General features: G+C 38.9%; 2 long non-coding RNA genes across 2 annotated transcripts in view; one reads left to right on the top strand and one right to left on the bottom strand.

The window, feature by feature from the left end:
• The first annotated feature begins 275 nt into the window (after window positions 1–275).
• LOC133577226 (uncharacterized) overlaps window positions 276–17,959 on the top strand; it is a 34,794-nt gene continuing 17,110 nt past the window's right edge. Inside the window, exons 1-3 of the long non-coding RNA XR_009811708.2 lie at window positions 276–535; window positions 1,117–1,487; window positions 1,554–1,645. This is a non-coding gene — a long non-coding RNA (uncharacterized lncRNA). The remainder of the gene's footprint in view (window positions 536–1,116; window positions 1,488–1,553; window positions 1,646–17,959) is intronic.
• On the bottom strand, window positions 8,774–11,632 carry LOC133577345 (uncharacterized). The gene is made up of 3 exons (XR_009811720.1): window positions 11,548–11,632; window positions 9,555–9,630; window positions 8,774–9,415 (listed from the first exon to the last, which is right to left on the bottom strand). It is a non-coding gene; the product is annotated as an uncharacterized lncRNA (long non-coding RNA).

Raw genomic sequence — 17,959 nt, 5'->3', positions numbered from 1 at the left:
CGCACTGTGGAACGGGAGCACGTACGGTGAATATTCGCACCACAGGGAATGAGAAGTCATCCTTCACTGTGGTTCTAGCTTGCCATGCTAACTTCCACCCATGGTGATATTCAAAAGGAAGACCTTGCCAAAAGAGACCTTTCCAGCCGGCGTCATCATAAAAGCTAACTCGAAGGGATGGATGGATGAAGAAAAGATGAGCGAGTGGTTAAGGGAAGTTTACGCGAAGAGGCCGGGTGGCTTTTTTCACACAGCTCCGAAGGCGAACACACCTTCACTAAGACGGGCAGACAGCGCCGGACGACATACGCCAACATTTGCCAGTGGATCGTAAATGCCTGGGCAGATATTTCGGTCACAACTGTGGTCCGAGCTTTCCGGAAGGCAGGATTCACAGAACAACAGCGACACTGACTCCGATGACTTCGACGAGACGGAACCGGCCATTTTGGATACCACGCTTGCGCAACTTTTCAATTCGGACACCGAAGACGAAGAATTTGAAGGATTTACGAATGAAGAATAACTTCAGAAGGTGAGCGCTATGTTTATTTTGTGTGTTGTGACATTAACGTTCGAGCAACATTATGTTGCTATTGCTCTACACCATTTTGAATTTTACTATGTTTGTGATTGCACATTTGCGTACATTTTGGGACAGAGTTGTTAGAACGCTGGTTTTCAATATATTATTAAAGTTTGACTGAACTATCTGACTGTTTTTTTGACATTCCCTTTAGCGCAGCGTAGGCGCGGCTTATAATCCGGGGCGGCTTATTGGTGGACAAAGTTATGAAATATGTAATTCATTGAAGGTGCGGCTAATAATCCGGTGCGCCTTATAGTGCGGAAAATACGGTACATGATAATATAATATTTAGATTTTGATAATAGTGAATATTAAAAGGTATGCAATTGCATGCAGTACATGATTTTTAATGTCAAAATGGAAAGAACAAATATATTTAGTAAGAAAAGATTAAGCATTTTATTAACTCATATTATTTCCAGGCATTCGTGGGCCACATAAAATAATGTGGCGGGCCAGATTTGCCCAGCGGGCCTTGAGTTTGACACCCGTGCCTTAGATGATCTCTGTGTTTTCTTTACAAACAGAAACCGCTAATGAAGAAGTAAGACATGGAATTTGTCGGTCGCCCTGGGCAACAAAGATGCTCCATCTACCGCAGAGGGACCGGTGTCTGGACGGAAACATTAAAGAATCCGAAGCGCCTTCTCAAAGCGACGAGGCGCTGACCAAAGACACGTTTGCTCAGTCTCGCTGCGACAAGACCGAGGAGCTGAGCCGGCAGCTGGAGGACATGCTCGGCATCTACTGCAGACAGAGCTGTTTTGCGGCCAGTCGCACAGTCCTGAGCTAAACGGGGTAGAGAAAGAGGATGGCAAGCCAGGCAGATCCAAGGGCGGCAGCGGCGGGAAGAAGCAACAGAAGAAGACGCAGGAGAAGAAGAAAGTGAAGGGTTTAGGTGAGGAGTAGTTTTCCTCTTGTTTAGATGTGAATGTATGAAATGTATGGTTTTTTTTCTATGCAGGCAAATAAATCACTCTCCTTCTGCAGACTCTCAATACTTTGAGCACACCAGAGGAGAAGCTAGCAGGCCTCTGTAAGAAGTATGCTGAACTGGTGAGAACTTCCTTTTGTAGCTTTTCCTCAAGAAATTACAAACCTAATTCCACTTTTTTATGACTTATTACCTTCAAGCTTATTTTATTACTATGGAATACGTCTGTATGTTTGTGGCAATTTTTGACATACAGTCACAAGAAAAAAGGGATTGACTCACAGAATATTTTATTTTTATTTTTATTTTAGTAACATTATAGCTTTTCAAAGAGAAAACAATTAAATAAATATATAGTATAACTGCTACAAAAATGTTTTTATTCATTTAATCCTATTACTTTTTTTGGTGAAAAATGCAATTGTTCTTGCTCTCATATTCTGACCCGCAAAAATACAACTATTCTGGTAACTTTACAACATTTCAAATACAAAAAATACAACTGATATGATATAATACAAAACGGCAATTTTGTAAAGAAAGAAAAAGTTTAATTAAAAATGAGTACATATAGTCATTAAGATATTTTTCTTAAGACTTTTATTATTGTAATCTGATTACTTTTTTCCTGGAAAAATGTAATTGTGTTCTCACAATATTCTGACATTTGTGGCGGAAAAAAATAAAACCATTCTAGTAAGATTACAACAAATATAAATACAGTTTTATTAATGTTATTTTACAACTGAATTCTCGGAAGAATGTATTAAATAAGTTTGGGGACCCCTGTGCTATAGTTTAATATATATATATATATATATATATATATATATATATATATATATATATATATATATATATACACAGCCTGGCCCCCCGGCCAAATTTTTTTAACCCAATGCGGCCCCCGAGTCAAAAAGTTTGGGGACCCCTGTGCTATAGTTTAATATATCCACAAGTTTAGGGAATATTTGTCCTCTTTCTAGTCATGTTTGTGATCCAAGTCCTTTGAATCAAGCGCAAATAATAAACATGTGAGGAAATGAATTGTTAAAGGTCAGGTGCACACCTGGGACGAGCACACAACACTTGCTGAGGTGATAGTGCTGGTGTCAGGGTATTTGGGTAGTATTTGGGGTGCTAGTTGTCAAAATCCTATTAATTCAAAATCAATTCTTGAGAATAATGCATTTTTCTAATAGACTGTCTTTATCTATGGGGTGCAGAATGTAAAAGTTAAGGCCCACTTTTCTGGCAGACATATTTCTCACATTGAAATCACTTTTCGCACTTTAACACACTTTTAAATCTAAATCTAAATGTAAAATCTAAGTATTAGATATACATCTAAATGTTTAATCTGAATCTAAATGTTGAATCTGAATGTTAAATGTAATTTGAAATCTAAATATCATTGTTAAATATAAACGTCATTTAGCTCACAATTAAGACATATTCTGAAAAACAGTTCTAAAGCATTGTCAAACGCGGAAGTAAAGTGATCGGCGGTTTGATCGTCTGGTTTTCAACTGAAACGCACACGTTTTAAAATTGCGCAACTTAATTGCCGTTCATTTGTCAATAATCATCTGTCATGTTTCGCTTCCTTTCCAGGAAGAAAGGTGTAGGCGTGTCGTGCACTGAGAGGCATTCTCAGTATTGACTTGGCAAGAGACTTAACACTCACATTTAGATTTAACTTTTGTATTTAACATTTATATTTAGCTTTAACATTTAAATGTATATTTTAATTTAACCTTTAGATTCATATTTAATATTCATCTTTAACATTTAGCTTTGACATTTAAATTTAACATTTATTAAATTTTTGGATTCAGCTTTATAATTTAGATTTAACATTTACATTAAATATTTAGATTTATATTTACCATTTGCATTTAGACTTAACATTTAAATATGACATGTAGAGACACCACTTAATTTAAACTTAAATCTGATGAAAATGAGTTAAATGGGAGAAAAGTGAGTTACATGTGATAAATATATCTGCTAGACCAGGGGTCGGCAACCCAAAATGTTGAAAGAGCCATATTGGACCACAAATACAAAAAAGTAATCGGTCTGGAGCCGCAAGAAATTAAAAGCCTTATATAAGTGTTTTGACGTAAGTGTCTATATTAGCTATATTAGCCTACTATCAAAATAACTATGTGTCGCAGGCTGACGCAAATCTTAGTTCACAGAAATGTTGAAATGTAATATTTATTCTAGACATTTTTACAAGATTGGAAAGCAATAGTAAAACTTCTCAGAGGGTGAGAGAACTCCTGGAAATAACTGTCTTAGAATGGCCAAAGGTATAGATGTGTGTGTCCAAGTTAAAGGAAACGGCAGGCTGTCTTCTTCTAATGGATTAATTACAATCTTTGCAAGCTAAGTAATGTTTGCTGTGGTCTGGAACAACATGGCACACAAACAACTATCAGAAATGCAGCCAAAGTACATACAGATAATGTGTGATGAAACATGGAAAAATAAACTAAATACACAGAGCACATAAGTAAAGGAAATTAAATGAGCTGAAGTATACCTACAAATGAGGCATAATGATGCAATATGTAAATAGCATGTTAGCATCGATTAGCTTGCAGTCATGCAATAACATCAACAAAACTCACCTTTGTGCATTCATGCACAGTGTAAAACTTTTGGTGGACAAAATGAGACAGCTAAAGAGCCACGGGTTGCTGACCCCTGTGCTAGACAAGTGAGACTGTTTTTTTTTTTTTTACATTCGGCACTCCACATTCCTGGTCATGGTCAGTCTTGTGGAATTAGTCAGGAGCCTGCAACAGCAAAGACAGGAAAGCGTTTCACGTCAGAGTAAGTGTACAGTTGGTAAAGTTGTTTTTTTGCCTCATTACTGTGAGAATCCTGCGTGTGATTTAATCATTAGGGAGTGGGACTATCCAGGTCAAGCTGCAATGTGCTCAAATTACCACCAAGTAACATCTGTGAGCAGATAATACTGTGTAATCTCTTTCTCTTTCGGACTTATCATGTAGATAGTGCCTTCTTCACACATTCGTCAACCATGCTTTAAGTTAGGGGTGAGGCAAAAATCCAGACCCACTGTTTGATGTTCTTTACATTAATAGAGGTGGAAGAATGTTAGAGTTGAGCACTGTTTAGAGTTAAATGTATAACCAATAAAACCTTCATTGCAAAAGATAAACAATTATAATGTGAAATATATTCTGAAATTATTGTATTTATGTTATCAATTATGCTGTTCAGTTCAGTTTATTTATATATATATATATAGCACATTTAAAAACAATCACAGTTGGCCAAAGTGTTGTACAGACCAACAATTTGAAACAAAAAAAAAGGCACGTAGTGTCACATTTACATTGTAACACAGAAGTATGAATAAAATACAATAGTAAAATTTACCTTAAAAGGAGTGTAGAATATATCAGCAAAAATACTGAAATGTAATTAAAAAAAATAAAAATGTATAAGACAAAAAATAAAAACGACCAAGATATCCTGCCTTGCTGTGAAATATTTAGTTTAGGCAAGTTTATTTATAGGGCACACTTTGGACACAATGCAGTTCAAAGGGCTGTACAGAAAGTTACAAGAAAGCACAAATATAAATAAAATAAAATAATCATAAAAATAACTATAATTCATATTAAAATAAAAACAGTATCTTGTCATATGCACACAATCAAATAAGTGTTTGCAGCCTGGATTTGAACATTGCCAACGTTGAGGCCTGTCTCACATCTTCTGGAAAACTTTTCCAGATTTTTTTTTTTTTTAGTTTTTGCTTGCCATTTCAAGACACAACCTAAACTTTACAACAAGTCTTTTTTTCAGTGTTTTATACAATGCGGTAAATTTGAATTGGGGGTTAAATCACCAAATGACTCCCGAGCGGGGCCACTGCCGCCGCTCACTGCTCCCCTCACCCCCCAGGGGGTGAACATGGGGATGGGTCAAATGCAGAGGATGATTTCACCACACCTAGTGTGTGTGTGTTTGACTATCGTTGGGACTTTAACTTTAACTTTGAAAATATTAATAAAAACTATTAATTTAGAATAGGGGCTCTGTAGAAATCATAAGTCAAGCAGATATTTAAGTACAGTATTTATCATTATTTTAACAAAAAATATTTTTGGAATACATGATAATATAATATTTAGATTTTGATAATAGTAAATATTATAATGTATGCAATTGCATGCAATACATGACTTTTAATGTCAAAATGGAAAGAACTTATTTTATTTTATTACTATGGAATACGTCTGTATGAAGACAACAATTGTTGTTCTCCAAACGTTTGTGGCAATTTTTTACATACAGTCACAAGAAAAAAGGGATTGACTCACAGAATATTTTATTTTTTAGTTATTTTAGTAACATTATAGCTTTTCAAAGAGAAAACAAATAAATAAATATACAGTATAACTGCTACAAAAATGTTTTTATTCATTTAATCCTATTACTTTTTTTGGTGAAAAATGCAATTGTTCTTGCTCTCATATTCTGACCCGCAAAAACACAACTATTCTGGTAACTTTACAACATTTCAAATACAAAAAATACAACTGATGTGATATAATACAAAACGGCAATTTTGTAAAGAAAGAAAAAGTTTAATTAAACATGAATACATATAGTCATTGAGATATTTTTCTTAAGACTTTTATTATTGTAATCTGATTACTTTTTTCCTGGAAAAATGTAATTGTGTTCTCACAATATTCTGACATTTGTGGCGGAAAAAAATAAAACCATTCTAGTAAGATTACAACAAATATAAATACAGCTTTATTAATGTTATTCTACAACTGAATTCTCGGAAGAATCTATTAAATACAGGGTCATTAAAATAATGTAGAAATGTAGCTGCTTCACTGTTAAATGTTTCAAAGTTAAATGTAGACGTTTCAATATTAAATGGTGCTGTTTTATTGTTAAGTGTAAATGTTTTAATATTAAATGTAGATGTTTCAACATTGTAGTGCACTTTTTTAAATAGTGCCTATCATTCAAATCTCTATAAGACAAGAAGATATGTTTTTCTGTGTTATCCATTCTTAGTTGTTAAATACAAGTTAAGTATGATGTGGTTAACAATGCAGATAATAGGAGCACACTATTGCATCCATAAAGGCATCTAAAAAAACGTCCAAAAACCGCTAACAATGCTGCATTTACATGTCGTGACCTTTGGCCCTGTGATGAGGTGGCGACTTGAGAATGTACGCCACCTTCCGACTGAATGCAGCTGAGATAGGCTCCAGCACCCCCCGCGACCCCAAAAGGGACAAGCGGTAGAAAATGGATGGATGGATGGATGGACCTGAACATTACCTAAGTATTAACAATATTGTTGTTATAAGGGCTCATGCATCTGAGTTGGTGAAAGTTCATTCTCGATTATAAATTATGCCTCTCACCTGTATAGTAGAATATTGTGGCTATAAACCAATAAGTTGTTCAACGTTGACAGCACGGTGGTACAGGGGTTAGTCCTGAGTTCAATCCCGGGCTCGGGATCTTTCTATATGGAGTTTGTATGTTCTCCCCGTGACTGCGTGGGTTCCCTCCGGGTACTCCGGCTTCCTCCCACCTCCAAAGACATGCACCTGGGGATAGGTTGATTGGCAACACTAAATTGGCCCTAGTGTGTGAATGTTGTCTGTTTATCTGTGTTGGCCCCTGCGATGAGGTGGCGACTTGTCCAGGGTGTACCCCGCCTCAACGGCGGAGCAGGCGGAAGACGGTAGAATTAAGAACTACCACAACGGCTGTGATGGCAGAAGAAGGCTGCAGCAGAAAAGGGTCCCCATGCCACTGGACCCTAACCCGATTCTGTCAAGGATCATGTGGTGACTGTCTGTGCACCAGTCTCCCCACGCTAAACAAAGTCACGCACAGGCATCCTCCATAAACGGATACACCCCTACCAGGAGGATCGTCATACTCGTTTAGAGTGACCGCCGATGACCCCGCCTTCCGCCCATGTGCAGCTGAGATAGGCTCCGGCACCCCCCGCAACTCCGAGAGGGACAAGCGGTAGGAAATGGATGGATGGATGGAACTTTGACATACAACCAGGAGATGGCGAGCAAGACACCAAAAGACGCTCGTTTGCGGCACCTTTTTTTTCTTCTTAAAACCTGCATAAGGATTATTGTTTATTTCTTCATCTACAGGAGACGATATGAACACCCGACCAGTTGGCATCCCAGTGAGAGCAGACAATGTTCAGTAAGTGATTGTTTTATTATATTTGCAGTTAGTATTTCTTGTTCAGCACTTAGCAATGCTGCTACATGATGCTTAATGCTAATGTGTCACTAAAGCTGGATCTGTTCTGTACTCAGCTTCTAAAACTGGTAGCTCATCCTCCTTATATTGAAGCTAAAAAATGCAAGGTTCTGGATCATCTTTTGTCCCAAAGTAATCTTTGTTTTGTCTCACAAAGTCTGCCATGAATAGTCGGTTTGTTTTTTTGTTTTTTTTATTAATCAATCCAACCAAACAATACACAACGATACCATAATAATGCAATTCCAATTCCAAAGTAGTTGGTTTGTTGATGTTAAAGGACAAAGCCAACATTGTGATGTGTCCGTGAAACTAATATGCCACTGTATGCGTAAAACGTGCAAAATAAGTGAATATTACATGTTATTATGAATGTGCCTGATACAACATGACATAGGTATATAATGTTGATGGGGGCTTTTGGATGTTTTTAGAGCACTTTATCGGTGGAATAGAGCGTCTCCCATCAACTCCATTGTTAGCTGGCTTTTGCTAGCGTTTATTTACGAGTTAGAATGCTTTTTTTTTTTAAACGTGTTCACATGTGTTCTTGTCTTAAATAAGTTATGTGAATGATGAGCAAAATTCCAAAAAAAGTGAAGTTCACGTTCATGTTCAGCGGCGTGGCTCGGTTGGTTGAGCGGCCGTGCCAGCAACTTGAGGGATCCAGGTTTGATCCCCGCTTCCGCCATCTTTGTTACTGCCGCGGTGTCCTTGAGCAAGACACTTTTAGCCACCCACACTGGTTTAAATGTAGCTTAAAGATGTATATATTGGGTTTCACATGTAAGGCGCTTTGAGTCTGTAGAGAAAAGCGCTATATAAATATAACTCATCTCACCTTTAAATCAGATGTTTTCATTTTAAATGTAGGTGTCTCTATAGTAAATGTAAATGTTTCAATGTTTCATTGGCGGAAATAAAAGTACTAAATGTCAAATTTTATTTGATATTTTTAATGATGATTGCTGACAGAAAAAGCTTACAATTAACGGAGAGCACAAAGACTTCATGATTTTCAATAAGATTAACTTTTCCGAAGAAAGAAACATTTAGAGACTTTTCACCAATAAACTTCTTAACCAAAGTGTGGCTTTGTTCCTCCTCTTTTTTGAATGAACATATAATATTATGAAATATAATATTCTTTCCAATCTATTCTTCTCAGGAACAACGCTACACTTTGCCCTAAATCTGCCACTTTCCCACCACACAGCCCCTAGTGGTTAGCAATTGAATAAATGCTAGGAATATAGAACAGGAACATGATGTCAGATATAAATGTCAATATAAAGCAGTGGTCATCCATGGGGTGGTTTAGGGATCAGAGCGCACAAGTTTAATTGTGATGTTTGTACCCTCAACCTCACAAACAAGTTTGAAATTCTCTGGGATATCTTTGAACAATTGAACAGTTATATCCAGGTCTTCAGGCAATAAATACGGATCAGTGGTAGGAGGAGGCAGCCCACTCCCAGTAGTTTCTGGCTCAGGAACTTCTGGGTCAGGAACTTCTGGCTCAGGAACTTCTGGCTCAGGAACTTCTGGCTCAGGATCGTCTGTTTGACTGTTGGCTCCTGTTTGAATGGGATTTACTCACATATTAGTAAGTACTTGTGAACTTTGTGTATTATAATACTGTATGTACCATTCTATAGATCATGTTTTGTTTACTGTTTACATGTCTTAGCATGTTTACGTGTCTTGTTTACTAACCGACAAGCAGAAGCATAAGAATGAAAGTCTTGATCATGGTGGCGTTTGAGACCGGTGATGTCCAAGAATGTATTTCCTGTGAGACAGTGAAAAGCAACATTGAACGGTTTTTGAAAGTACATGGTGTCCATCAGAAGATGGTGTTGTTCAGTGACCAGGAATTGATTGATTTTTGATTGAGACTTTTATTAGTAGATTTCACAGTGAAGTACATATTCCGTACAATTGACCACTAAATGGTAACACCCGAATAAGTGTTTCAACTTGTTTAAGTCGGGGTACAGATATATACTATCTGATAGTACAGATATATACTATCAGATATTTACTATCATCATAATACAGTCATCACACAGGAAGACGATGGATACCAGTGCCATGTTACATTATTGTGTCCTTGAAACCCTGTTGGCCTCAAGAACTCAAGTACACCCACTGGAAAGTCCTGAAAATGAAACATGACAAATGTTCCTGCCGGGAAGGACCTCCAAACTTTCCTGGACTCCACAGAGCTCTGAGCCTCGTGAGCGTTTTCACATCAAAAATGTGTCAGCAACACGTCTCGAACTCAACAAAGATGAATTTTTCCAATGTTGAAAAAGTCCCTATAGTCTCATCAAACGTCCTGAAGTACATCTGCATCAAGTTTATTCGACATAACTCATGGAGACAAAGTCAAACTACAATCTCTTTTCCACCCCAAGTACCTTAACTGGAACTTTCCAATGTACCATGGTAAATAAAATACCCCCTTGCGTTTTCAACTAAAGCTGTAGTAATTAAAGTCCCACAGGCACTATTTTAATTTTTACTAGCCAGGCGGAACTTTGTAAAGTTCCTCAGGAACTTTAGTAGAGCGGTTTGTACTGTTGAATGCTGATTGGTTCAAGACAGTTGGGGCGTTTCTAAAACTTTGTCTTGGAAATTTTGGCCGCCGTTAGAGTATTCAGGACAACTTGTTTGTTTCTTATTTCTTGTGTATTCTCATTACAACCAACTTGACAATGGAGAGAAAGAAGAACAAAATGAACTTTTGTGTGGCATCTGTGTCCTGAAGAATGCTGTATAGTGGAACTACCTTGCAGTGTTTTTACTCTGCCGTAGTCTTTAAACTGGTTTGCAATTTCATGCTGTTTATTATATTTACAAACTTCATTTTGGTACGCTAAGCTATGAGGAGCGAACAGCCTTTTCAAACGTATTTACAGAGAAATATTCAGTATTTCTACGGGCTTTGAAGCGGTGACTCAAAACAAGCGAGTCGGCAAAAATCGCCCACAACCTGTTGGATTTACAAACAGAATACAGGGCAAAATAAATAAGTGAAAAGCTGATGAAACCTTATAAGAGGATGGAAAATTGTGACAGTGGATCCAACGTCATCAGTGAAACTGTCCTGACAACGCCATTCACCGAAGCAACAAAGGACTTGGCGACTTCGTTGTTTGAGGATAAATTTGAAAGAGGAAGCAGTTAACGAGTAGAAGGAAGGTAACTCACAACAAATATTTACTAAATTGTTTATTACATGCTGTAAAATAAATCAGTGACACCCCATTTGTAGTCATTAGCCTCAACCTGAGTAACCGTATGCTAATGTTATGAACAGGCTAACACTAAACCTCATGGATTCATCATTTACTGAGAGGACGACTTTCTGTCTGTAGTACACTGTGGACAAAAGCCTGACTTTTATGTAAAGTTCCGTAAATAAAGCTAACCTAATATTGTCTGCTTATTTACATGGCATCAAAGTGGAAATATACGGTCCCCCTCGTCCATACGTCATCAGCCTGATTTGTAGTAACTACCTGAACTGTGAAATGTGGTAAAAACACAAACCACACAGGTCTACAGGATCTAAAGGTCCCAGGAACCTATACCTAAAAATTTGGTGGACAAGGGCTAATGTCCAAAAGTTCCATGGTCCTCTGTACATACACATTACACACTACACGTTCAAACAATCATATAAGATGACGAAAGGACTCACCGCACTGGAGCTTGACGTGTCTTTTAATGTCCTCCTGGTCTATGTCCCTTCTTAACAAGCCTGGCAACAGGACTTGTCCCGCCTTCATTATTTGGGTTGGGTTAAGTTTAATCATGTAATTGCCAGTAGGTGAACTGGTTTGGCAGTTGTGCTACTGTTAGTTTATTTAAGGCTTCTGGGGAAAACTGCATCTGTATTGTTCTGCTGCCAGAGTGGAGAAGCCGCAAACGATTGTGTCGGGAATGAGAGACATCTGTTCAAATAGTTGTTCTACCTGTTTATTGTACAAACCCCGTTTCCATATGAGCTGGGAAATTGTGTTGGATGTAAATATAAACGGAATACATCCATCCATCCATTTTCTACCGCTTATTCCCTTTTGGGGTCGCGGGGGGCGCTGGAGCCTATCTCAGCTACAATCGATGATTTGCAAATCATTTTCAACCCATATTCAGTTGAATGCACTACAAAGACAAGATATTTGATGTTCAAACTCATAAACTTTTTTTTTTTTTTGCAAATAATAATTAACTTAGAATTTCATGGCTGCAACACGTGCCATAGTAGTTGGGAAAGGGCATGTTCACCACTGTGTTACATCACCTTTTCTTTTAACAACACTCAATAAACGATTGGGAACTGAGGAAACTAATTGTTGAAGCTTTGAAAGTGGAATTCTTTCCCATTCTTGTTTTATGTAGAGCTTCAGTCGTTCAACAGTCCGGGGTCTCCGCTGTCGTATTTTACGCTTCATAATGCGCCACACATTTTCGATGGGAGACAGGTCTGGACTGCAGGCGGGCCAGAAAAATTACCCGCAATCTTGTTTTACGAAGCCACACTGTTGTAACGTGCTGAATGTGGCTTGGCATTGTCTTGCTGAAATAAGTAGCGCCGTCCATGAAAAAGACGGCGCTTAGATGACAGCATATGTTGTTCCAAAACCTGTATGTACCAAAACCTGGTGCCTTCACAGATGTGTAAGTTACCCATGCCTTGGGCACTAATACACCCCTATACCATCACAGATGCTGGTTTTTGGACTTTGCATCGATAACCGTCTGGATGGTTCGCTTCCCCTTTGGTCCGGATGACACGATGTCGAATATTTCCAAAAACAATTTGAAATGTGGACTCGTCAGACCACAGAACACTTTTCCACTTTGCATGAGTCTCTCTTAGATGATCTCGGGCCCAGAGAAGCCGGCGGCGTTTCTGGATGTTGTTGATAAATGGCTTTCGCCTTGCATAGTAGAGCTATAACTTGCACTTACAGATGTAGCGACAAACTGTATTTAGTGACAGTAGTTTTCTGAAGTGTTCCTGAGCCCATGTGGTGATATCCTTTAGAGATTGATGTCGGTTTTTGATACTGTGCCGTCTGAGGGACCGAAGGTCACGGTCATTCAATGTTGGTTTCCGGCCATGCCGCTTACGTGGAGGGATTTCTCCAGATTCTCTGAACCTTTTGATGATATTATGGACCGTAGATGTTGAAATCCCTAAATTTCTTGCAATTGCACTTTGAGAAACGTTGTTCTTAAACTGTTTGACTATTTGCTCATGCAGTTGTGGACAAAAGGGTGTACCTCGCACCATCCTTTCTTGTGAAAGACTGAGCATTTTTTGGGAAGCTGTTTTTATACCCAATCATGGCACCCACCTGTTCCCAATTAGCTTACACAACTGTGGGATGTTCCAAATAAGTGTTTGCTGAGTATTCCTCAACTTTATCAGTATTTATTGCCACCTTTCCCAACTTCTTTGTCACGTGTTGCTGGCATCAAATTCTAAAGTTAATGATTATTTGCACAAAAAAAAAAGTTTATCAGTTTGAACATCAAATATGTTGTCTTTGTAGCATATTCAACTGAATATGGGTTGAAAATGATTTCCAAATCATTGTATTCCGTTTATATTTACATCTAACACAATTTCCCAACTCATATGGAAACGGGGTTTGTACATGAGTGGAGACATCTCACCAGTTAGTTTGCTATAGAGTTGAGCATTTATACTGAGAAATGGTGTTTTTCAATGACAGACCGGGCCGTCGTATATGGGGGAAAGGTGATGACAATTCTAAGGTCCCACAGCCCGCTAGAGCCCAAACTCAGCGCACAGTAGCTCTATGACAAAATGATTATGCGTACACTGAACTAATGAATACGAATCAACCCGACTTAAAAAAAAAAAAGCCACAAGTCACACAATATTGTAATTGTAATAATTTCAATAACCCCACTGGCCCTAAAAAAAGGTTTGGTCCACACCGCGGTTCGTTCCTCCCGTGGTTCTTCCTCATCAGCATTCAGTGAGCGCAAGCAAACGCCTGCAGATTAGGAAGACCCGCAAATAGCAAGTCCAGGAGAAGGAGGGACCCATCCATCCATCCATCCATCCATTTTCTACCGCTTGTCCCATTCGGGGACCCTGGACATCAAAAACATTTGAGTGAGAAAGTAAAACTACCCGAGGGTTGAAACAATTAGCCTACTTGTTCATTCATTTAATTTCTGTAACATTACCTTTGACACGCTGGACTTACTGAGCCTATACGTTAGCTGTCATCCGGCCACGCTACAGATCTGGACAGGTCGACAATTCATTAAAAAGAAAAAAAAAGTTGCCAGTTCATTGTAGAGCAACAGTCCCAGGAGAAAGCCAAACGCTGGTCATTATTTTTGGCAAATTTGCTAATGAGGTCTTTGAAGTCCAATTGTCAGCTTAGCTGACTTGCAATTGTGAACAGTCAAGCCAATTTAAACTTTAAATGAGATTAGATGAGGCTTGTTGTTGTTTCTGATATTTGTTTAATAACAATGTATTCTATATGTGCTTTGTTTTACTTGTACATTTAAGTTAAATGCTACATATTTACCTGTGGACTATTTTGAGCAAGGACACTTTGTTGTTTTTTTTGGCATATCAGTGCCTGATTGTTAAATACAATAAAATACCCTGGAACTATTTGTTGAGTGGTTAATTGAAAAGTTATTTACGCCTCACACAAATCAGTGAAATGAGAATAAGACAACTAATGAGTCATAATTTACATAATGATACTCTGACTTGTTAAGTCTTCAATCGTAAAAAAGTAAACAAATTGGGTGTGTTACACCAGGCACCTTCAAGAACACTGGAAAAACAAAATTGAGGTAAGTTAAATTGCGTTTCTTTCATTGTATATTGTAACCAGTAAGCATGTAGGCAAATACAGATTTTGTTAATTGGTTTTGTCAACATTAAAATTAGACCGTTTTCTTAAACAGTTGGTGAGCCTTCCTAAAAACTGCATCAATTAGCTTTGAATCTCAGCCCTCAGCATTTCCTGTAAGATCTTCGTAACAGTGAATGTCAGAGCGACTGCTCTAGAAGCTTTTAACATTCTAGGCCTGTTGGATTTGGGGACAGGAACCACAACACGTCTTTCCAAAGTCCAGGGACATGTTGCGTCTGTAAGGGCTTAAAGTGCATCCGGAAAGCATTCACGGCGCTTCACTTTTTCCACATTTTGTAATGCCTCATTCCAAAACGGAATTAATCCATTTTTGTCCTCAAAATTCTACACACAATACCCCATAATGACAATATGAAAATGTTTTTTTGGAGTTTTTTATTTACTTATTAAAAATTAAAAACTAAGAAATCACATGTAGGTAAGTATTCACCGCCTTTGTTGATGCACCTTTGGCAGCAATTACAGGCTCAAGTCATTTTGAATGCGATACCACAAGCTAGGCACATCTATCTTTGGGCAGTTTTGCCATTTCCTCTTTGCAGCACCTCTCACGCTCCGTCAGGTTGGATGGGAAGTGTCAGTATGTAGCGGTTTTCACATCTCTTCAGAGATGTTCAATCGAATTCAAGTCTGGGCTCTGGCTGTGCAACTCAAGGACATTTACAAAGTTGTACTGAAGCCATTCCCTTCATGTCTAGACTGTGTGTGCTAAGCGTCGTCGTCCTGCTGAAAGATGAACCGTCGCCTCAGTTTTAGTTCCAAGAGCGCTCTGGAGTAGGTTTTCATCCAACATGTCTCTGTACATTGCTGCATTCATCTTTCCCTCTATCCTAACGAGTCTCCCACTTCCTGCCACTGAAAAGCATCCCCACAGCATGATGCTGCCACCACCATGCTTCACTTTAGGGTTGGTATTGGCCTGCTGATGAGCGGTGCCTGGTTTCCTTAAAACATGACTTCAATTTGTATATCATCAGACTAGAGAATTTTCTTTCTCATGGTCTGAGAGTCCTTCGGGCGCATTTTGGAAAACTTTTACAAAGAAATGGCTTCCATCTGGCCACTCTACCATACAGGCCTGATAGGCGAATGGCTGCAGAGATGGTTGTCCTTCTGTAAGATTATCCTCTCTCCACATAGGAATGCTGTAGCTCTGACAGAGTGACCATCGGGTTCTTAGTCACCCTCTTGAGCTCTCTCTGTCACTGTGTGTGTGTCTCTCTATCGCTCCATCCCCTGGCGCCGCTGTAAGCGTCCGGGCCGGGGAGACGAGCGGTCCGGTAGCTTCCGAAGCACTCCGCCGAAGGACCGAGCGACGATACAAAACTGTGGTGCACTGGACCCCAGCGCTGATACTCCGGCAGAGAGTCGCTGGGCGAATCAGACGTGTAACACATTAGTCGTGATCTTAGCCCGTTCGGGGCTAATTGTGCTACCGTAACTGTAAACTCCACGGCGAGCCCTCCCCGCCTCCCTCCGGCTCCAGACAGAGACCATTTTTGTTATTTGGCTCCAAAATGGCTCTTTCAACGTTCTGGGTTTCCTACCCCTGCGTTAGTGGAAAAGCGGCAAATGAGTGAAAGCGACAGAAACGTTGCCATGGAGACGAGTTTTCTTACATGCCTGGCTGCAGTCACACCGCGACACCTCTCTGTCAGTAATAACAGTCCCCAATAACCGGGACCAATTAAAACCGTTATTTGTTTTTTTATTGTTTAATTTGCATTGCCTCACACGATGAACACTACATATATTTTTATATGACGCCGGATAACACTCCGGGAGCCGTCACTTTTTTGCGCTCGCTATCCCGGTACTTTCCCAGCTATTATCCGCCAACCGCCGTGTTGCTGTAGGGAGGAAAAACGGAACGACACACATTGCGGAAATAACATTATTCTCCGTGCGTCGGCTAAATACAAATATATTCCACAACCCCAAACATGTCTTTTTCAAAGCCTGCAGTGAAGAGAAAGGTTAGTGATGAGCAAAGACAATTCCAGGAAAAGTGGGAGATGCAATATTCCTTTGTTGAGCACAGGGGCACCCCGACGTGTCTTACTTGCACAGAGAAAGTTGCGGTGCACAAGGAATACAATTTGAAACGTCATTATACAACTAGACATGCTGAGGAGTATGCAAAATACCAGGGAAATGAGCGAGTGAACCGGGTTGCAAATTTTAAAACCAGTCTACTGAGGCAACAAGATTTCTTCAAGAAAGCAACCGAAAAGAGCGATGAAGCAGTCAAAGCTAGCTACATGGTGAGTGAGATGGTTGCTAGGGCGGGAAAGCCATTCAAAGAAGGTGAATTCATTAAAAAGTGCATATTAGATTTTTTTTTAAAGAAATATTTTCTTGCGGCCCAGCCTCACCCAGTTTCTACATCCAGTGGCCCCCAGGTAAATTGAGTTTGAGACCCCTGATTTAGATTAACTAATAAAATGTGTATTGACACACAAAAATAATTTATAATAATAAATAATATTTATCCTAAATCCTTGAGGTGTGTAACTTTAGAAGCGCTTTTTTTTAAGTACATTTTGACCAAATTCTACAACATCTGGTGTGCTTTTATTTTTAGGCACGAGCCGGTATGAAATTCTGACAAGCTTTGGCAAAATAATCACTGTACGGCATTTTAATCACAGCTGATATATTTGAAATGTCTATTGAAAATAAGAGAAACATAATGGCCTTGGCAGCAACACCTATAGTTCCTTTGGCAAAGAAGAGAGGCAACACCCTCCTGAGTGGTGATTGAATAGTTTACATTATGTTACGCACCATTGATCTGGAACTCCAAGATGCGGAGATGTCTTATTCAATCACAAGAACAAGCAAACAATGAAATCATGGCAGCAAAAAACCCAAAGAGCAAGGCGAGGCTAAGTGGTCACAAACAATGATCTCGCCCTGACTGCAGGGCAGGCTGGCATATAAAGTTTCCTGATGGCAACAACAAACAGGTGGGCCTAGGTTGTCAGTCAAGGAGCCAGACTGACTGATTTTCTTTATTAATAAAATGTGTATTGACACACAAAAATAATTTATAATAATTAATAATATTTATCCTAAATCCTTCAGGTGTGTAACTTTAGAAGCGCTTTTTTTTAAGTACATTTTGACCAAATTCTACAACATCTGGTGTGCTTTTATTTTTAGGCACGA

This window comes from Nerophis lumbriciformis, linkage group LG37, assembly GCF_033978685.3.
Source record: "Nerophis lumbriciformis linkage group LG37, RoL_Nlum_v2.1, whole genome shotgun sequence".
In the NCBI taxonomy this organism is placed as follows: domain Eukaryota; kingdom Metazoa; phylum Chordata; class Actinopteri; order Syngnathiformes; family Syngnathidae; genus Nerophis; species Nerophis lumbriciformis.
The sequence above is the reverse complement of the archived record's forward strand: the minus strand, read 5'-3'. Positions and strand labels throughout refer to the sequence as shown.